We start from the raw sequence: 15,082 nt of genomic DNA, 5'->3' as shown, positions 1-15,082 counted from the left end.
CTTGGCTCACACCGAACAACAAGCTATAAAGGGCCCCAAAATTACTAGTGTAAAAAAACAATAGCATAACATCACAACATAGAAAAACACACGTTAAAATATCAATTGGCAGACTTAACTCAATCAAAAAACATAAATTAATACACATATGTAGCTGTTTTCCTAAGAACTGTTAATAATATATGCATAAAAAGAAATGTCATAAGATGTTGGAACGTTTCGTAAATAATTCATCGACATAACTTCATTATATGCTATTAGATATATGTTTTAAGTGTCAATATCAATAAAACACTTTCCAGTTACGATTATCTTTCCATTTTTAAATACCATAATTACAATTATCTTTTTTTCCGAGTTACGATTATCATCCCGAATTTTTCGACGGCAATTTTCAAAGCGCTCAGACGATTCCAGTGCACCGTTACGATTCAAATATGATGTACTGGTATAGATAAACCTTGCAGCTGAGTAACTATTGACAAAATCATGCTACATTTAAGAAAAATGAGTGTAAAGATTTTACCTATATCTACCGTCGCCATATTGGGATAATCGTAATTGCAGTTACTATTATCTCTTTAATACCAGTGATATATAAGTATAATGTGTACGAACATATTAATATACCCTAGTCACCAATTTGGATCCTTTGTAAAGTGACCAAGGGATGACAATATATCTATTCCATAATCACACCTTGAGTTCCGGTGTAAAGTGACCAAGGAATGACAATATATCTATACCATAGTCACCCCTTGAGTTCCGGTGTAAAGTGACCAAGGGATGGCAATATATCTATACCATAGTCACACCTTGAGATCCGGTGTAAAGTGACCAAGGAATGACAATATATCTATACCATAGTCACACCTTGAGTTCCGGTGTAAAGTGACCAAGGGATGACAATATATCTATACCATAGTCACACCTTGAGTTCCGGTGTAAAGTGACCAAGGGATGACAATATACCTATACCATAGTCACACCTTGAGTTCCGGTGTAAAGTGACCAAGGGATGACAATATACCTATACCATAGTCACACCTTGAGTTCCGGTGTAAAATGACCAATGGATGACAATATATCTATACCATAGTCACACCTTGAGTTCCGGTGTAAAGTGACCAACAATCTAATTAAAAACCGATCTCTCATCGCTCCTGTTTCTGATATGTCGCGTGGGAGATCTAACGAAACCGACTTTGAGGTCAAATGTGAGTGAACTAAAAGTTATGAATTTATAAAGATATGCAAATGAGTTGACGACATATTAATAAGCCAATCAAAAAAGTTTAAGAATTATTTTGACTGACGATTTCGTCGTAAATAAAATGAGTTACTTTCCTTTGCCTTACGTTAAACTTCCAAGATCGTGGAAGACTCAATTTCATTGGTTGAAAAAGACACACCTACGAGGTCACTCACATGTGACCTCAAAGCGGGTTTCGTTAGATCTCCCACGCGACATATCAGAAACAGGAGCGATGAGAGATCGGTTTTTAATTAGATTGAGTGACCAAGGGATGACAATATACCTATACCATAGTCACACCTTGAGTTCCGGTGTAAAGTGACCAAGGGATGACAATTTATCTATACCAAAATCACACCTTTAGGTCCGGTGTAAAGTGACCAAGGGATGACAATATATCTATACCATAGTCACACCTTGAAATCCGGTGTAAAGTGACCAAGGGATGACAATATACATATACCATAGTCACACCTTGAGTTCCGGTGTAAAGTGACCAATGGATGACAATATATCTATACCATTGTCACACCTTGAGTTTCGGTGTAAAGTGACCAAGGAATGACAATATACATATACCATAGTCACACCTTGAGTTCCGGTGTAAAGTGACCAATGGATGACAATATATCTATACCATTGTCACACCTTGAGTTCCGGTATAAAGTGACCAAGGAATGACAATATACCTATACCATAGTCACACCTTGAGTTCCGGTGTAAAGTGACCAAGGAATGACAATATATCTATACCATAGTCACACCTTGAGTTCCGGTGTAAAGTGACCAAGGAATGATAATATACCTATACCATAGTCACACCTGGAGTTCCGGTGTAAAGTGACCAAGGAATGATAATATACTTATACCATAGTCACACCTTGAGTTCCGGTGTAAAGCGAACAAGGGATGACAATATATCTATACCATAGTCACACCTTGAGATCCGGTGTAAAGTGACCAATGGATGACAATATATCTATACCATAGTTACCCGTTGTTATCCGGTGTGAAACGAGACGAGACCAAGGGATGATTATAAAAACCAAACTTTGGATTGATACTTTGAATAAGTCTATGCATTTGTCATATACATGTTTGAAGCTCCAATAGAAGAGGGGCACCGTGTCCCCCTAAGTCCGTCTCTGATGATATACTACATAATTCCTTGATGTGGTTAAATCTGCACTTTGTCTGACAGAAAGGCACATTCCTGTATAATTTAAATTGATTTTTTGAGGATAATCATTTTACATTTACAGTGGGGACTGTTAGGAGGATGCTCTGACAATATATATACAATGTTTGTTTTGAAGAAATGTAAAGGATTCTTAACTTGTAAATTTGTATCAAATCACGTGACAACACTCTTAAGCACCAGGAACTATCATTGTAATGAAATCGTCAACCCATAAGTTTCCTACCGACAGAGATATCTCCCCTTTTGTGTATGTAGAAAAACGTCATGTTTGCCAGTGACATTGTTTTCTCTGAGACATTTGAATATTTTGACCTGAATGAAACGATAGCCGAGTAAAAGGGTGTCGTTGGTCGGAAAACCAATCTATGCTTCTCATAGAAGAATCATTAAGGAAGGAAATGAGTGTCTTTGTAAGGTAGAAATTTACATAGAAATATTTTCAAATATTTTTTGTCGAGCTGACGACACCTGTCGAAGAAAGCTCGACAAACATAGGGATAGTGATCCGGCGGCGACGGCATTAGATAACTTCTTAAAAGCCTTATATTTTAGAAAGTGGAAGACCTGAATGCTTCATACTTGGTATGCAGATGTTTTATTCTAAGAAGTTTCCATCTGTCATATGTCCATTGTCCTTGACCTTATTTTCATGGGTCAGCGACTACTTGGAAAACGTTTAGGTTTTTTTTGTAATGTTAATTTCTTTTTTATAATGAGTAATACGATAACTATATTTAGTATGTGCGTACCTTGCAAGGTCCTCATACACGTCTGACAGTTTTCAATTGACCTCGACCTAATTATATGGATCAATGAACATGGTTAAGTTTTGGTGGTCAAGTCCAAGACATAATAAGCGATGGGTCTACTATATTTGGTGAATGGAATTATTGTGAGGTATACATGCCCAACTGATAGGTTTTTGACCTCATTTTCATTATTCAGGGTTATAGCTAAGTGTTTGTGTTATGGTCTATTTTTCTAATAGTGTATGCAATAGGTCTACTATTTTTGGTGTATGGATTACTTGTAAGATGTACATGTCCGACCGGCAGGTGTCATCTGTTACACATCGACCTCAGTTTCATGGTTCAGTGGATATACAGTTTAGTTATTGTGTTTTGTTTATTTCTCTTATACTGTATGACATAAATCAGCTATATTTGGTGTATTTTTCAGTCAGGCATGTTGTATATGACCTTGACATCATTTTTACGGTTCATTGACCAGTATAAAGTTTGTGTTTTTTGTTTAATTCTTTAAGCAATAAGTCACCTTTATTTGGTGTATGAAATTATTGTAAGGTAACCATTTCTGGCTGGGAGGATATATCTAACCTTGACCTCATTGATCAATGTTAAGTTTTCCTGGTTAAGTTTTTTTTTAGATATGCATGTTAATTTAAAGCCTGTTTGGTGTATGGTAAAATTGTAGATGTACATGTATTTTCAGTTTGGTTTATCTGATCCTAGACCTCATTTTCTTTAATTATGTTTAGTTTATGTTATAGTTGTAGTAAACCTTATATAGAACTATCAACATAATATCAATTGCTAGTAAAGAAGGCAAAACATTTCAGCGTGTGCACTCTTGTTGAGTCTTGGTCTTTTTATCGTATACTATATGCAATAGGTTCACTATATTTAATGTGTGGAAATATTTCAGGATGTTCATGTCAGTCTCGCAGGTTTTTCATGGTTAATTTTTAGTGTTTTGGTCTGTTTTTCTTAATCTATAAGCAATATGTCGACTGTATGTGTTGTATGAAAGGAATGAAATGTGTATATCATAATGTCTGTCAGGCAAGTATCATCTGACCTTAGCCTCATTTCGATGGTCCATTGGTCAAATTTAGTTTTCTTGGTTAAGTGACGTCTGTTTCTCAGAAATAATATGTAATAGGTCAGTTCTATTTAGTGTAATAAATGATTTTATATGTATTTCTCGTTTGGTTTATATGACCTTGACCTCATTTTTTTCGATCATGTTAAGTTTATGTAATACAGTGCAGATCACTTCTAACCTCTCATTAGAACTGTCAGAATATCTGTCATAGAACTGCTCTAACCTGTCCTAGAACAGTTCTACCTAGAACAGTTCTACTCCTAGAACTGTTCTAAGTAGAACTGTCAGGATCAGTTCTAGGGTAGAACTGTCTAAAACTGTTCTAGCTAGAACTGTCCAAATCAGTTCTAATCGTAGAAACTGTCAGCAGAACTGACTAAATCAGTCAGGACTGTAGAACAGTTTTAAATGACGTCACTGCAGTAAGGGCACTTTAGAATTTAGAAGAAAAAAATAAATCACTTCCAATTACTTTGCTATAGCAGATTTTCTATATTTTTTACTGACCAAACGTTACATGTACAAATATCGAAGTGAATAGAAGGTTATCCAACTCATCGGAGAAATATTTTTATAAGATTGCATAGGAAACATCATTGTTTACGTTTCTTCTTTCCCCGTTTTTAACAGTCTCTTCCTAAATATAACTCTGCATTTAATTCATGGAATTTTAATCGTAATTTACCTTGTTTGCCTTGGATTTACATTCATTTAAGATTCTGTTTTGACAAATGTTCAAACGAAAACTGTACAGAGGATGAATTATGGGATATCAATGAAAAAAGTGTTGTATTATAACGTAAAAAAAAACTATATACATTTGCACCATCTCGTCAATTTAGCCAGACTTATCCATAACGATTATAAATGATATCAGGGAGTCTGGAACTCAGAAAAATATACTCATCTGAACATGAATGAAACATTTGCCCCTGGACGTTCGGCTACAAACAAAATCATGCATTTTTCTTTGCCTTCTTCAAATTATATTAACAGTATACTATTCCAAGAAGAGAACTTCCCATACATGTACTTTTTATTTTAAAATAAAGTATATGAATCAGTCATGTGAGTGTTGGATGATGCTGTAAAATAGTTTTGTTTAAAAAAAAACCATTACGAACCTGAGACTACTATATACTATTATATAGTAGTCTCAGCACAAACTAACGGACTTAAAAAGTCACTTTAGTGACGGTTCAGTATTATGGATAATAATGGTAACGGCGCTCTAAATTTTTAGATATGGTATAAATACACCTTATCGCTATTTGTCTGCCATTACTGGATATCACACAGGTTCCCGTAAAAATTTGACGTCATAAAACAAAATATCTGACGCCACAATGGAAAAGTGATTGTTGTATGCTTCAACAGTTCAAGAGGCCGGGTCAGCCAGGATTAGCAATAAGGTGTATTGTGTTCCAAAGTTGGTGTCATTTTTATCATACGATCTGTCCTGACATAGAAATAGTATTGGTTTACAATGACTGAGGCCATATATATTTACATGATAAGTGTAAATTAGTTCAGTTTTGGTTGATGTGGTCAAATAGTTTTGTTAAAACGACTCGGTCTGATACATGTATATCGAAACTACTGAAATTTGTTTACAATTCAATATTTTGAATAAAAAGAGGACTTGCAGAAAATTGCTGGTACTCTAAATTGATGTGGAAATTTTTTTGTAGCCAATGTGTTACAATATTGCTGTCATTTGAATTATACAATCCATCGTGATATGTAACTATAAGTGATTTACTATGCGGCTATATATATATATATTAAGATTTACATTATAAAGTGTAAATATGGTCAGTTTTGGTTGATGCTGTCAAATATAAAAAAGAAGATGTGGTATGATCGCCAATGAGACAACTATCCACAAAAGACCAAAATGACACAGACATTAACAACTATAGGTCACCGTACGGCCTTCAACAATGAGCAAAGCCCATACCGCATAGTAAGCTATACATATATGGTCAGTTTTCATGGTTTTGGGTGATGCGGACAAATAATTTTGTTATATCCATGAGTCAGTCTGAGATATCAAAACTACTGAAATTAGTTTACGATTCAAAATTTTGATTAAAAAGAGGACATGCTGGCACTATAAACTGATGCGAGCATAATTTTGTTTTCAAATATTGCTTTCATTTATATTAAACAATTCATCCTGCTATAAAAATATAAGCTCGTGCAATATAAAATTCTACTCGGAACAATATTCCCCAATATTCATGCAATAACCCTATAATATAGATCATTTGTTTTATCATGATTATACACTCCATCCTTACATAAAAATATTACAGATTTACTATGCGACTATAAGAGTTACATAAAAAAGAGCAAATATGGTTAGTTTTGGTTGATGTGGTCAAATATGGTCAGTTTTGGTTGATGCTGTCAAATATGGTCAGTTTTGATTGATGCAGACAAATAATTTTGTTACATATGTCAGTCTGAGGTATGAAAACTACTGATATTTGTTTCTGATGCGATATTTTGAATAAAAATAGGAATTGCTGGCACCCTCAATTGATGCGAAAAAAAATTTGTGGTCATTGATTTCCAATATTGCAGTTATTTATATACTACAGTTCCTCTCGACCTAAAATTATAACTGAATTGGTGTGCAGCTATATAGATTTACATAATAAAAAGCAAATAAGGTAAGTTTTGGTTGATGCAGTCAAAAGATTTTATTACACGACTCAGTCTGAAGTATAAAAACAACTGATATTTGTTTATGATTCAATATTTAGGATCAAGGGGAGGGGTTCCAGGGGTTGGAACCCCACTTTTTTATTAACATCAATGCATTTGAATGGGAGCATATAGTTGACCCCCCCCCCCCCCCAGCCTTTTAAAAATGGCTGGATCTGCCCCGGCATGCTGGCACTATAAATTGATGCGAACAATTTTTTTTTCCAAAATTGCTGTAACTTGTATATTACAGTCCCTCTAGACCTAAAATTAAAACTGAAGTACTGTGCAGCTATATAGATTTGCAGAAAGATAAAGCATATAATGGCAGTTTAGATTGATGCGGTCAAAAGATTTTTGTTAAACAGGTCGTCCGAGGTATGAAAACTACTCGTAATCTGGTATTATATTGGTTAATGAGGTCCGATAATTTTGTTATGTGATAACGAGCCATCCTGACTCCTGGAATAACAAATGTAAAACAATTCAAATAATAATGCCCCCCCCCCTAATACTAACGGCCTAGTTTATGTACAAAAAATGAAAGAAAAACAAATAATTTATTTGACACATCAACAAAAGAAAATCACTAAATTACATGCTCCTGACTTGGAACAGGCACATACATGCAGAATATGGCGTGGTTAACAGGTTAAACATGTTCTCTTGCCGATTATATATCTGAAATAAAACCGGCAAAATAGAAAAACTCTATATAATCTAAATCACTTCTTTATCCAAGCCTTTATATTAAGGCAAAGAGTTCTTAAATCTTTTAAATCAACTCTAGCCGTAGAATTTATAAATCTGTTTTAGCCGTAGAATTTATAAATCAATTTTAGCCGTAGAACTTATAAATCAATTCTGGCCGTAGAATTTATAAAAATCAATTCTAGTCGTAGAATAAGAAATCAATTCTAACCGTAGAACTGTTCTAGAAGTAGAACTGACCAAATATTTGGTCAGTTCTAGCTTGAACTGTCTAAAACTGTTCTAGTGTAGAACTGTCAGGATCAGTTCTAGCTAGAACTGTCCAAATCAGTTCTAGGTAGAACTGACCAAATCAGTTCTAGCTAGAACAGTTCTAACCTAGAACTGACTAAAAGGTGTCAGGCTGACAGTTCTTTGAGGGCAATAGTAAAATCCTTTCATTCTAGATTACACTATAGACATAAGAGGATAGCCAGGACAGATGTGTCTGCAAATAAAATTTGGTGCATTTTTTTTTGTCTAAAAGACAACAACCAGACCATGGAGCAGACGACATCCAAAGGACACAAATACATGCTTTCAAAGTAGAGGATATATATTTAAAACATCAAAATGACATCCGCCTCATGCAATGATCTTGTAGTATATATAAAAAAAAATATTAATTTACATAAGTCATGCTGAAGGCCAAAAATGTTGAAGATTAGATCCAAAGATATTTATAATGAAGCGTGGTCCAATGAAAACTATTTCAGCTCTCTCTTGCTTTTACAGAGGCAGCATGTAAGACATTGTTTTAGTCTTTGCATGCTATAAAATGAAGGGGAGGAGTATTACCCCAAATTTTTAGGCATCGTTCTTAAAATTTTTGGAAGAATTTAGTTACTAGTATCTAATGTAATTGTCATTGAGGAAATGCAAGCTTTTAGTAAATAGTGTCACACTTATTTAAGCTATGATGGACTACATAAAACATACAATTACATGAAAACACATTTTGCCAACATAAGTCATGAAAGGTATATATATATACTTTGTGATCATTGTCCTCTACAGAAAAAGACACGTTCTGACCTATTTATTGTTGTTCTTTATGCATTGGTGAATTTAAATGTATATTTTACTTCATTTAGATTTATCTTGAATTTTGTACAAGTTAAAACCATTTTTAAGCAATATTTTGTACAGGTTATAACATGTATGAGGTACTTTTGTACATGTTATAACCTGTATTTTTGCATTATACAAGTTATAACATGTACAATATTTTTGTACATGTTATAACCTGTACAAAATCGCAACTTGTACACGACATATACATATTACAATATATGTGTTCATATTTTGTTGATATGCATAGCAGTATTTCACACTTAATGTGGTACCTAACACTTTCACAAAAATTAATTTGGCTCGTTTAATTTTCATAAAATTTTGTCAAAGTATAAAAATATAAAAATGTTGAACCAACCGTTTTGTCAGAAAAATTACACTGGTTATATAACAATTTGACAAACACCAATTTTGATCATTGAGAAGCTTAATATTCTTTTTACAACACAACGTAATTAAAACGTTTAGCTGACTTTACAGAGTTATCTCCCTGTAGTGTTAGGTACCACCTTAAGACTTAAAGTTTACAGTATGTGCAAGATGTAATCTTTAGCTAAAGTAAACCTGAGAACGCCATGGCAGTTATGAAAAATCACTAATCGCAAAAAAAACTAAAATATAACGTTTAGAATATGCCTTGGAGTTCGGTATTTGTATTATACCTGTACATGTATTAGCATATTAATCTATTGCAATAAAAAAAATCATAATATCTAATAAAATTTGTAGATTTAGCTAACTAAGTCCTTATATTTGTATAAAGTAACATTCGTTTATAGTGAAAAATAGTTTTAACGTTGATTCAGCTACAATAAAAAATTGCTTGTCGGTCCCTCTCTGTGATTATCATTAGATAACGCTGGTTCATTTCCCAATCAATCTATCATCAAGAGAAGATAAGTAATCTGATTTTCATTCATAGTCTTTTTCAAAAATGATGAACGGTTCTTTATATTGGTATGTAATCATTTTAAACGTTTCAAATTTATGAAATTATATTCGTGCATCAATGTTTTTGATACACCAATAACAAAAACTGAAATATATTGAATTGATACATTTTGTAATTATTCAAAATTTTATCAGAAACGTTAACTTAATTATAAAATAATGAACCTGTTAAGGGGAGAGAATACTCGCATAACTTTTTCGAATTGACACATAATACAACGAAATGTCACTCTTGCATACAAATGGCACATCAATAGAATATTTTAACTGTGCAATCGTCCGCTACCTTCAATGATGATTCTAAATTATTAGTATAACCAAAAAGTGTTAATCTATAGATAGTGAAGACTAATGAAAGCTAACCCAATGTAAAAATATTTTTTTGCAATTTTTTAAAACTTCCTCAGAAAAATGCTCGAGCCACTTGACTTTCAAAGCTTAAAATTAACGTTTTTACACAATATTTGAATAAAGTAGTTAAAGATTATTTGCTTCTCAAAATGTAAGACGCAATAAGAATCGTATGCTTGCATCTTCCTACCGAAATACGGATTTAATTAAGTCCTGAACATTTCGACATTGCTTCGTATATTTATATGAAAACCGGTTTTAACCAAATCACAAGTACGTGTTAAGATCCGACTAAATACCTATTTCCCGATATGGTCAGGTAAAATTGCTAAAATTTGTAGTTATATACTAGTCAGTTATATCAAAGAATGTGTGTGATACTTGTCGATTTATATCTTCCAGTCAGTTTTACATCATTTTCTCGTTTAAATCTTCTTTTTGGCTAAATAAGGTTTGTTTTGACTAGTTACAGTAAATTAACGGAAAATGACATTATCAATGACATATAAATCGACACAGGACTGCTGATTACTGTGGTTACAACATCAAGAACAAAGGATCGGGTAGCAGTTATATCGGATATTTCTGGTTTATTAATACATGTTGTAAATGTTTTAGGACGTGAAGATTTTAAACTTGTTGGCTTTTGCACTGTTTTGAAGTTTCAGTTGAAACTAGTGATGTCCGTCGCACAAAGCGACATAACTCATTTATGAAAAGTAAACATTTTTCTTTGTTTTGACAACTATGGAAACTCAACTATGTGTACATATTTAAAGAATAGTAATAGTAAAATTTTGATAAAGTGAATATCATAGCAGTACTTAAAATATACGTTACATTGAGAAAATTTTAATCTGCGCAATAATTTTAAATAACTGAAGGAAATCACAGCCATTTTTTTATACTTCATTTTAAAGTTTGAAGATATTGATTAAATGACCTATCGTAAGTTCATGTTGGACTGCTTTGATGGTCTGATGGTTAAATGTGTTCTAATGTAAAATATGGTGGATTGAATCTTGTTTTATAGCTAGCGTATACAAATTGTAGTAACATACTTACCTAAATACTTAGAATAAACATGGGTTAAAGGCGACACGACTACTAGACACAAGATACCTTCGTAAACGAAATGTTCACCATCAGTTGTATCGACCAACTGGGTGTTAAAACTAATCAAATATGCAATGTTTACCAGCAGAGATCGATTGGAATGACATATTTTCGAGGATAATTGAAGACCAAAATGAAAATTTAAACGGACCAAAAAGAAAAGGATAATGTGGAAAAAATCTTAATGTATTCCAAGTAACTAATCTAAGTAAAAAAGACAAGGCAATTTTGTATTTCGATTGTTAATTTTATTTCAGTATACATACATTACTTTGCAAGTGTCCTCGTGCTGTTTTTTCTTCCAGCTTGATATTAGATTGATATGATGCTCTTACAAAGCATTAGTCATAACAAACTTAACTCAAGTTAAAAGAGTGAAAACTGTACGTGTTTTAGAATAATATAAAAAGGACATTTGGATTAGTAGCAAAAAAAGGCAATTGTCTACAAAAGTTCATATGATGTGAATATTGATGTTAATTATAGATAATCAATGACCTTCAATTAAAACACAAATCATAAACACAGAAATTAACAACAATAGGTCACCATACAGCCTTCAACAATGAGCTATTAATAAACATCAATTTGAGATAGATTTTATACGATACATATTCGAAATGATAACATATTCAATATTTGATATGTGATAGCTGATGTTATATGTTTTTTTTCTGTTTTACGAACCCTAAGCAAAAAAAAAAGAAAAGTTGAACTTCTGGTATTCATAATAAATTGGTATTGTATACTCATACTACGGGGGGTTTCTATTAGGTGTTCTCCAATCGTATATTTCTGACTGAGCTACAGTCTGTGCATATTTTATTTTCTTAAAATCTGTCTGGAACTGTAAGCGGAATAGTTCATTTGATCCATCTAGCACAGTTTTCGACACTGGGTCGATGCCACTGCTGGTGGACGTTTCGTCCTCGAGGGTTTTACCAGCCCAGTAGTCAACACTTCGGTTTTGACAACAATATCAATAATGTGGTCATTTTTTTTTTATAGATTTCCTGTTTACAAAACTGAATTTTTCGAAAAACTAAGGATTTTCTTATCCCAGGCATAGATTACCTTAGCCGTATTTGGCACAACTTTTTAGGAATTTTGGATCCTCAATGCTCTTCAACTTTGTACTTGTTTGGCTTTATTAATATTTTGACATGAGCGTCACTGATGAGGCTTTTGTAGACGCGCGTCTGGTGTACTAAATTATAATACTGGTACCTTTGATAACTATTTACACCACTGGGTCGATGCCACTGCTGGTGGACGTTTCGTCCCCGAAGATATCAACAGCCTAGTAGTCAACACTTCGGTGTTGACATAAATATCAATAATGTGGTCATTTCTATAAATTTCCTGTTTACAAAATTTCGAAAAACTAAGGATTTTCTTATCCCAGGTATAGATTACCTTAGCCGTATTTGGCACAACTTTATGGAATTTTGGATTATCAATGCCCTTCAACTTTGTACTTGTTTGGCTTTATTATTAATATTTTGATATGAGCGTCATGATGAGTCTTATGTAGACGAAACGCGGTTCTGGCGTACTCAATTATAATCCTGGTACCTTTAATAACTTTTATGGAAAGGTAAAGTCTGGGGTTAGTTCTACCGTAGAATAGTTTCGACTGTTCTGACAGTTCAGCAGTTTCGCGCATGAAACATTCTGACTTATTAAGGTATAGAACAGGTTAAACAAAACATAAAATGACGTCGGAAATTCGTAATGTAAAGTTGTTGGGGTTTTTCTTTTTGGTTGGGAAAAGAAAAATCACAAATAACTGGACTCCGAGGAAAATTCAAAAATGAATTGTACGAAACGTTGACACCTTTATTCGGTTGTACAAATGAAGTGGCGTGGATTTCATTGATAAATTGGGCAAGATACTGCGACGTTGTTGCACTGATAGGTGACGACAATGCCTAATGTTTTCGACTATCAAGTTCTTTCCATAATTTAAACCAATACGATCAAAGAAAAAATATACAAATTGCCGAAAATTGTACTTATGTAAAATAGGTCGAAAAATGTATACAAAAATACAGACTGATGCTTGGAAAATATCAAGATTAAATTAGGAACTTGTTGGCTTAAGAATATGCTAGGACCCAGATGGCTCATTCATCATTTTGAAGACGTCATAAATTTATAAACCGCTACAGGTTTGCAATTACATGAGTATAACACAACGATGCTACAAGTAACGCAAGAACTGTTTGCCCTTCCAGGATGAATAAGTAAAGCCACGGTATATGTATCCAAGTCTTAAAGCTTCCTCTGAACAACAAATTTTTGACAGAACATTATAACATTTAGGATATATGATTGCATTGTCCTCAATAATGAGAAAAATGTAAAATCGGCTATAAAAGGCCACGTTATGAAAAAAATATGAAAGAAACCAATCTACGAAAAAAAAATATGACAGACATAAACCAACATTAACCACTGAACTACAGGCACCTCACTTGGATCAGGAACGTCAAGAATATTATGGGTTTTAACAGTTTTGAAGGTGCTAACCCTATTCTAATCTGGGACATTGGTTCAACACTATAGAAAATAATAAACGAAAAAACATACACAAATGTATGTAAAACAGCAACACGCGTCAACCACTAAAATACCGACTCTGAATTGGGATAGGCACATACAGAATGTGCCGGGGTTATACATGTTTGAAGGCGCCTATATTTCTCTTACCTAGGACAATGATTTAAAAGTTCAACTTTAGAACACACTATAAAATGAATACAAGGCAGACACATCTTACAAAACCGCAGCCCAGACGTGACAGGGTAACATTAAAAGAGACACAAAGTACACATCTGAGAATCATACTCACAGTTACAAACATCTACATGTAGTTCAAAACCAATTGCAACTTCTAGCAAAACATGTTTCTTTAACTAATATATCAATCAGTACAAATCTTACATCCAATTAATTAAGGGTTAAGATGAATGAACAGTCAGCAAAAAGTATTACCTTGTGAGTGCTAATAAAATACTCATAGGCATGCATGTAGGTGGTGCAAAAAGACCAACAGTTGGTATTTGGAAACGAACTTTTCACGGTAACACCAGTTTCGTAAAATATTTCATGCAAAACATGACAATTTTTACACTAAGTAATGTATTTATCTCTCCTGCAACGACGTCAATCAATATAATTTCTTGTGGTAGTAAGACAATGTGTTTGAGATCCTTTGGTATGAACCATCAAGGATGAAAACTTCTGTAATATTTGAACGTCATCGTTACCAAAATAAGTGGGAAGATGACAGATAATGTATGTATGTACCTTGTGTCTCAACACGTTAAAACATACAATCGGATAAATAATACAGAATGTGGGATGCGAAATTATACTTCAGTTAATTGTAAAGTCCTTAAATATTCAATGAGGTTCAAAATCACTGTATCCGGTATAAGTATTATATTTAGAAACAACGCCTTTTATGTAGTGTATGTGTACTAAATATATGTTTGTATTATCGGTTAATAATAATTGAGAATACTCTTCTTCAATTGTCACGTCCATCGTTTTCATCAGGGTTAACGTGATCAAAAATTTAAAAGAAAGGGTTTGGCAAATTCATCTGAATATGTTCTCATCAAATCAATTTTAAAACATCTCTAAGTTTATATATATACTCGCAATAGCATTCGTGTCATCGAAACCAGGTTATAACTGCATAAAAATAGATCAAACCGGTATATTTGATTGATTATTGCAAATATTTCAGTTTCTATATACCAAATGTAAAAAATGTACATATTTACTAGAATAACCTTAAGCAGCACAGCATTTATAAT

The sequence above is a fragment of the Mytilus galloprovincialis genome, chromosome 12, assembly GCF_965363235.1.
Source record: "Mytilus galloprovincialis chromosome 12, xbMytGall1.hap1.1, whole genome shotgun sequence".
In the NCBI taxonomy this organism is placed as follows: domain Eukaryota; kingdom Metazoa; phylum Mollusca; class Bivalvia; order Mytilida; family Mytilidae; genus Mytilus; species Mytilus galloprovincialis.
This window is presented reverse-complemented; position numbering follows the sequence as displayed.